Consider the following 7,107-nt stretch of genomic DNA (forward strand, 5'->3'; position numbering starts at 1 on the left):
ACAGGCCTGTAAGGAAGGCTGCTGTCTCGACCCCTCTATTGTGTGAGGAGGTTAGCACTGCTCTCCGCTGTGGGCCTGCCTGGAGACCTAGGTACCTAGGTACCTAACTAAGCACTAGCTCGGAGAAGCTAGGCTGTAAGGTGACCGAAAACTAGCTAACAGCAGTGGAGAGGGACCGTGCTTTAGACACCATCTCAGTTGCGGAGGGTGGGAACACTTTCAGTGTGTCTCCGTGAGGGCCTAGGAAACGATTTCCTTGAATCAGAGGGCGAGAGAAACGGCTTCGCGCAGAGGCACCGCTCGCATCAGATCTAGCATCACGAAGCTGGCCTTCCCCCGGCTCGGGTGTGTGGAGCCCTGAATTCCATGCACCACGGTCGAAGGCAGAAATCTGGGCAGATACCATGCCTTAAGCTCCCGGCGGTCACTGGGGTAGAGGGCGCGCTCTACTGTGTCCTCAGGCTGAGAGCAGTGGGAACGGCCTCCCTTAAGCCCAAGCGAGTGAGCTAGAGCCCGGGGCCGAAGACACGCCTCTTGTCTCGGCTCTTGTTGCTGGGCCCAGGACCGTTGCCCCGTGTGCGTGTGCAGGCCCCAAAACCAGCCCCTGACTGGCAGGAACCACACTGGAGAGCATCCTGGCTCCAGCCGGGACAGCCGTTGCTGAGGGTGAAAGCATTCTGCCTTGTGCCAGCGGCCGTGCGCTGCCAGTGGTTCCCAGACCATTTTCGGAGTGAGACTCAGGCGGCGGCAGAAGGCAGAACACGGCCCCCCGCTCCGTTCGTAAAGCCGGGCTTGCGGCCCCGCTTTGGCATGCAAGTCTCATTGCTAGCGGACGAACGCGAAGCAAACACAGTGTAGAGAATTTGTGCTGTAGCTGCCGCCGACATCTCTGCGGGAGGAGGCAGTGTACGGTGTCCGGGCGCGAGAGCCTGGGGAACGGGTTCCATCGCCAAAGCCAGGGGAGAAACAGGCCGTTGCAGAAGGCACCTATCGGCTCAGCTCCTGCTACCCGGTGCAGGTACCTCTACACTGCTCCCCGTGGCTCGGGAACTCTCGCCGCTCAAGCCTGACTTGGAAGAAAGCAGACTGGAAACCAGCACAGCTGTAGCTCCCGTCCCCTGTCCACAGGGTGCGGCCACCTCTTCAACTGTTCTTGTGTGCCCAGCTGGGTAGTGGGTCCCTGCGGAATTCCAAGGGAGAAAGAAGCAGGGGCCCAACGCGCCCCTGGACGGAACACCTCTTTCCTGAGGCCAGGCCGTCTGGCCCTGTGTGCGTTTAGTCCGAACTGCCATCCGCCTAATGCCAAGGAACCAAACGCTAGAGGCCCCGAGCCTACCCCACGAACGCCCTTCCTGAGCGCACACTTCACCTGTGGGGTGTTTGTGTGCAAGCATGAGCGATGGAACCTAAATGTGACTCTGACCGAAAAACAGGCCTGTAAGGAAGGCTGCTGTCTCGACCCCTCTATTGTGTGAGGAGGTTAGCAGTGCTCTCCTCTGTGGGCCTGCCTGGAGAGCTAGGTACCTAAGCACTTGCACCGAGAAGCCAGGCTGTAGAGTGACCGAACAGTAGCTAACAGCAGTGGAGAGGGACCGTGCTCTAGACACCATCACGGTTCCGCACGGTGGCAACACTTTCAGTGTGTCCGCGTGAGTGCCTAGGAAACTATTCCCCTGAAACACAGGGCAAGAGAAACAGATTCGCGCAGAGGCACCTCTTGCACCAGCTCTAGTGTCACGAAGCTAACCTTCCCCCGGCACGGGTGCGTGGAGCCCTGAGGTCCAGACTCTTCCTTCGAAAGCAGAAATCTGGGCAGATACCGTGGCTTAAGCTTCCACCGGTCACTGGGTTAGAGGGCGCGCTCTACTGTGTCCTGTGGCTGAGAGCTCTGGGAACGGCCTCCCTAAAGGCCACCCGAGCGAGCAAGTGGCCGGGGCCGAAGACACGCCTCTTGGCTCGGCTCTTGTTGCTGGGCCCAGGACCGTTGCCCCGTGTGCGAGTGCAGGCCGCAAAACCAGCCCCTGACTGGCAGGAACCACACTGGAGAGCATCCTGGCTCCAGCCGGGACAGCCGTTGCTGAGGGTGAAAGCATTCTGCCGTGTGCCTTCGGCCGTGCGCTGCCAGCGGTTCCCAGACCATTTTCGGAGTGAGACTCAGGCGGCGGCAGAAGGCAGAACACGGCCCCCCAGTCCGTTCGTGAAGCCGGGCCTGCGGCCCCGCTTTGGCATGCAAGTCTCATTGGTAGTGGATGAACGCGAAGCAAACAGTGTAGAGAATCCGTGCTGTAGCTGCCGCCGACATCTCTGCGGGAGGAGGCAGTGTACGGTGTCCGTGCGCGAGAACCTGGGGAACAGGTTCCACCCGCCAAAGCCAGGTGAGAAACAGGCCGTTGCGGAAGGCATCTCTCGGCTCAGCTCTTGCTACCAGGAGCTGCTGCATGCACACTGCTCCCCTTTGCTCGGGAACTCTCGCCGCTCAACCCTGACTTGGAAGAAAGCAGCCTGGAAAGCAGCACAGCTGTAGCTCCCGTCCCCTCTCCATGGGGCGCGGTCCCCTGTTCCACTGTGCTTTTGTGCCCAGCCGGGGAATGGATCCAGCGGAATTTCAAGGGAGAAAGAAGCAGGGGTCCAAGGCGCGTCTGGACGCAACACTTCTTTCCTGAGGCCAGGCCGTCTGGCCCTGTGTGCGTTTAGTCCGAACTGCCATCGGCCTAACGCCAAGGAACCAAACGTTAGAGGCCCCGAGCCTCCGCCACGAACGCCCTTCCTGAGCGCACACTTCACTTGTGGGGTGTTTGTGTGAAAGCATGAGCGATAGAACTTAAACGTGACTCTGACCGACAAACAGGCCTGTAAGGAAGGCTGCTGTCTCGACCCCTCTCTTGTGTGAGGAGGTTAGCACTGCTATCCCCTGTGGGCCTGCCTGGAGACCCAGGTACCTAAGCCCTAGCACGGAGGAGCCAGGCTGTAGAGTGACCGAACACTAGCTAACAGCAGTGGAGAGGGACCGTGCTGTAGACAGCATCACGGTTGCGGAGGGTGGCAACACTTTCAGTGTGTCTGCGTGAGGGCCTAGGAAAAGATTCCCTTGAATCACAGGGCGAGAGAAACGGCTTCGCGCAGAGGCACCGCTCGCACCAGCTCTAGTGTCACGAAGCTAGCCCTCCTCCGGCACGGGTGCGTGGAGCCCTGAATTCCAGGCACCTCCTTCTAAGGCAGAAATCTGGGCAGATACCGTGCCTCAAGCTCCCGCCGTTCACAGGGTTAGAGGGAACGCTCTACTCTGTACTGTGGCTGAGAGCTCTCGGAACGGGCTCCCTAAAGCGCACGCGAGCGAGCAAGAGCATATCTTGCAGATACCGTGCCTTTCAACAGTTGTGTTTTCATTTTCATTGGTTTCCGTGAGTTTTTTTAATTCTTCCTTAATTTCCTCTTTGACCCATTCATTCTTTAGTAGGATGCTCCCTAGCCTCCATATATTTCAGTTCTTTCCAACTTTCCTCTTGTGATTGAGTTCTAGTTTCAAAGCACTGTGGTCTGAAAATATGCAGGGAATAATCCCAATCTTTTGGTAGCCGTTGAGACTTGATTTGTGATCTAGGATGTGATCAATTCTGGAGAATGTTCCATGGGCACTAGAGAAGAATGTGTATTCCGTTGCTTTGGGATGGAATGTTCTGAATATGTCTGTGAACTCTTTTGGTCCATTGTGTCATTGAATGTCTTTATTTCCTTGTTGATCTTTTGCTTAGATGATCTGTCCACTTCAGTGAGGGCTTTACCAGAAAGTCCCTCACTATTATTTTATTGTTGTCAATGTGTTTCTTTGCTTTTGTTATTAACTGGCTTATATAATTGGCTGCTCCCACGTTAGGGGCATAGATATTTACGATTGTTAGATCTTCTTGTTGGATAGACCCTTTAAGTAGGATATAGTGTCCTTCCTCATCTCTTATTATAGTCTTTGTTTTAAAATCTAATTGGTCTGTTATAAGGTTTGCCACCCCAGCTTTCTTTTGGTGTCCATTAGCATGGTAAATGGTTTTCCACCCCCTCACTTTCATTCTGGGGGTGTGTTTGGTTCTAAACTGTGTCTCTTACAGACAGCATATCGATGAGTCTTGTTTTTTAATACAATCTGATAGCCTGTATCTTTTGATTGGGGCATTTAGCCCATTTACATTCAGGGTAACTATTGAAAGGTATGAATTTAGTGACATTGTATTGCCTGTAAGGTGACTGTGGCTGTATATTGTCTGTGTTCCTTTCTGGTCTATGCTGCTTTTAGGCTCTCTCTGCTTAGGAGGACCCCTTTCAATATTTCTTGGAGGGCTGGTTTCGTGTTTGCAAATTCCTTTCGTTTTTGTTTGTCCTGGAAGCTTTTTATCTCTCCTTCAATTTTCAATAACAGCCTAGCTGGATATAGTATTCTTAGCTGCATATTCTTCTCGTTTAGTGCTCTGAAGATATCATGCCAGTCCTTTCTGGCCTGCCACGTCTCTGTGGATAGGTCTGTTGCCAGTCTAATGTTTCTACCATTGTAGGTTACATATCTCTTCTCCTGAGCTGCTTTCAGGATTTTCTCTTTGTCTCTGAGACTCGTAAGTTTTACTATTAGATGTGGGGGTGTCGACCTATTTTTATTGATTTTGAGAGGGGTTCTCTGCGCTTCCTGAATTTTGATGCCTGTTTCCTTCCCCACATTAGGGAAGTTCTCTGCTATAATTTGCTCCAATATACCTTCTGCCCCTCTCTCTCTTTCTTCCTCCTCTGGGATCCCAATTATTCTAATGTTTCATCTTATCATATCGCTTATCTCTCGAATTCTGCCCTCGTGACCCAGTAGTTGTTTATCTCTTTTTCTCAGCTTCTTTATTTTTCATCATTTGGTCTTGTATCTCGCTAATTCTCTCTTCGGCCTCATTTGTCCTAGCAGTTAGTGCCCCCATTTTTTATTGCACCTCATTAATAGCCTTTTTGATTTCGACTTGGTTAGATTTTAGTTCTTTTATTTCTCCAGGAAGGGTTTCTCTAATAACCTCCATGCTTTTTTCAATCCCAGCTAGTATCTTTAAAATCATGATTCTGAACTCTAGGTCCGACATCGCACTAATGTCCATATTGAGTAGGTCCCTGGTAGATGGTACTACCTCTTGTTCTTTTTGTTGAGGTGATTTTTTTCGTCTTGTCATTTTGTCCAGAGGAGAATAGATGAATGAGAAAACAAAATGCTAACAGGATAACAACATCCCCAGAAAATATATTCTAAACAAATCAGAAAAGACCTGAGACCAGGGGAGAAGAAAGGGAAAGAAAGAAAAAAGAGAAAAAAAACCCCAAAAAGATAGAAACAGATGAAAACAGAACAAAAATAAAACAGAACATGATCATATATAATCAGGCTAGTGCAGAGATCAGTGCCACACACTAGATTTTGGGTGTATTTTGGTCTATTAGAAGAAAGTGCCTCCTAAAATTTTAAAGAAAGACTTATATATGTACAAAATAAGGGTTGATACAATGAAGGGATGGAATATGAATGTAAAGATGAAAATTATAAAAGATTATGTAAAAGGAATTGATAAGATAGGAAGTTGTTTGAAAAAAGAAAGAAGATTTAAAAAGAAAAGAAAAAACGGAGAGAATGCGATCAGGCAGGAGACTAGAACAAAGCCATACACTAGTGATTTAGGATATATTTTGATCTGTTATAAGAAACTGTACCTCAAAACTTTAGAGAGAACAACTTATATATATATGCGCCATAAATAAGGATAACTACCATGAAGGGACAGAATATGACTCTAAAAATGAAAAATAAAAATTCTTTAAAAGTGATTGATAAGATGCTGGTTGTAAAAGGGAAAAAGAAAAATTCAACAAAAAAGTTAAAAAAAATTAACTTTGAAAGACTAATGAATCACGGTAAAAAAGCCATGAATTCTATGTGCAGTATTCCCTTAGCGCTGGGGTTCTCCCGTTCTCATTGATCGGTGAACTTGGTCTTGGCTGGCTGTTCGTGTTGATCTTCTGGGGGAGGGACGTGTTGCCATGGTTCCCAAATATCTCTTCCGGAGGCGGAATTGCCCTGCCCTTGTCGGTCGGGACTAAGTAAGCTGCTTGGGTTTGCTCTCAGATGCTTTTGTTCCCTGCAAGCTTTCCCTATGGCTTTGGAGGACGAGAGTGAAAATGGGGGCCTCCAGTCTCCGCCCCAGAGGAGCGGAGAACTCAGGGCCCCACTCCTCAGAGCGCCCCCAGAGAAAAGCAGTCAATCACTGCCGTCTCCCCAGTCTCCGGCCGTACTCCGTGCTCACCTGGCCTGTGACCGAGCGTTTCTATCTCTGGCACCTGCTCGGTGTGGAGTCTCCAAACCCAGCCGATCCCTGCGGTGCGCTCTCCTGCCGCTCCTCCTGGAGGAGGAAGGGGAGTCTCCCCGGATCTGCCACTTGTTGGGTCCCTGCTGGAGGAGCAGTGGCCTGATTGTGTCGCCGATCACAGTTTATGGCAACCCCAAGCTGAGATCCCGCGCCTCGGCTCCGTCTCTGCAGCCGGCTTCCCCGCTCCGATACCTGGGAGCTCTGGTGCACTCAGGCACCCCCGGTCGTTCTGTGACCCCCGAGGGTCCTGAGACCACATTGTCCTGCAAGGGTTCCACCCCCCACTTAGCCACTGGAGCGACGTCCCTCAGCAGAGCTAACTTCTAAAAGTTCTGATTTTGTGCTCCGCGGCTCTATCACTTGCCAGAGCGGCCGATGGAGGGCCCCTCCCCCGCCGTCTATCCTCCCGAATATCGCCTCGGATTCACTTCTCCGCACGTCCTACCTTCCAGAAAGTGGTCGCTTTTCCGTTCAGAGAGTTGTTGCTATTCTTTTCTTCGATCTCCTGTTGAGTTCGTAGGTGTTCAGAATGGTTTGATCCCTATTCATCCCAATTCCTGAGACCAGATGAAATCCAGGTCTCCTACTCTTCCGCCATCTTGCTCCGCCCGCCCCCCACATTTGTTCTTTGGATTTGTATGTGTTCCTTTCTGAATTCTCCTGGTTTTTTTCTCCTTGGGCTTTACCTTGAAGACAGAATGATTCCTGTCCCTCATCTTTGGTCATCTTT

This window comes from Eumetopias jubatus, unplaced genomic scaffold (genome assembly GCF_037043125.1).
Source record: "Eumetopias jubatus isolate StellerSeaLion01/CBP00866 unplaced genomic scaffold, mEumJub1_p1.0 scaffold_4, whole genome shotgun sequence".
NCBI classification, from domain to species: Eukaryota; Metazoa; Chordata; class Mammalia; order Carnivora; family Otariidae; genus Eumetopias; species Eumetopias jubatus.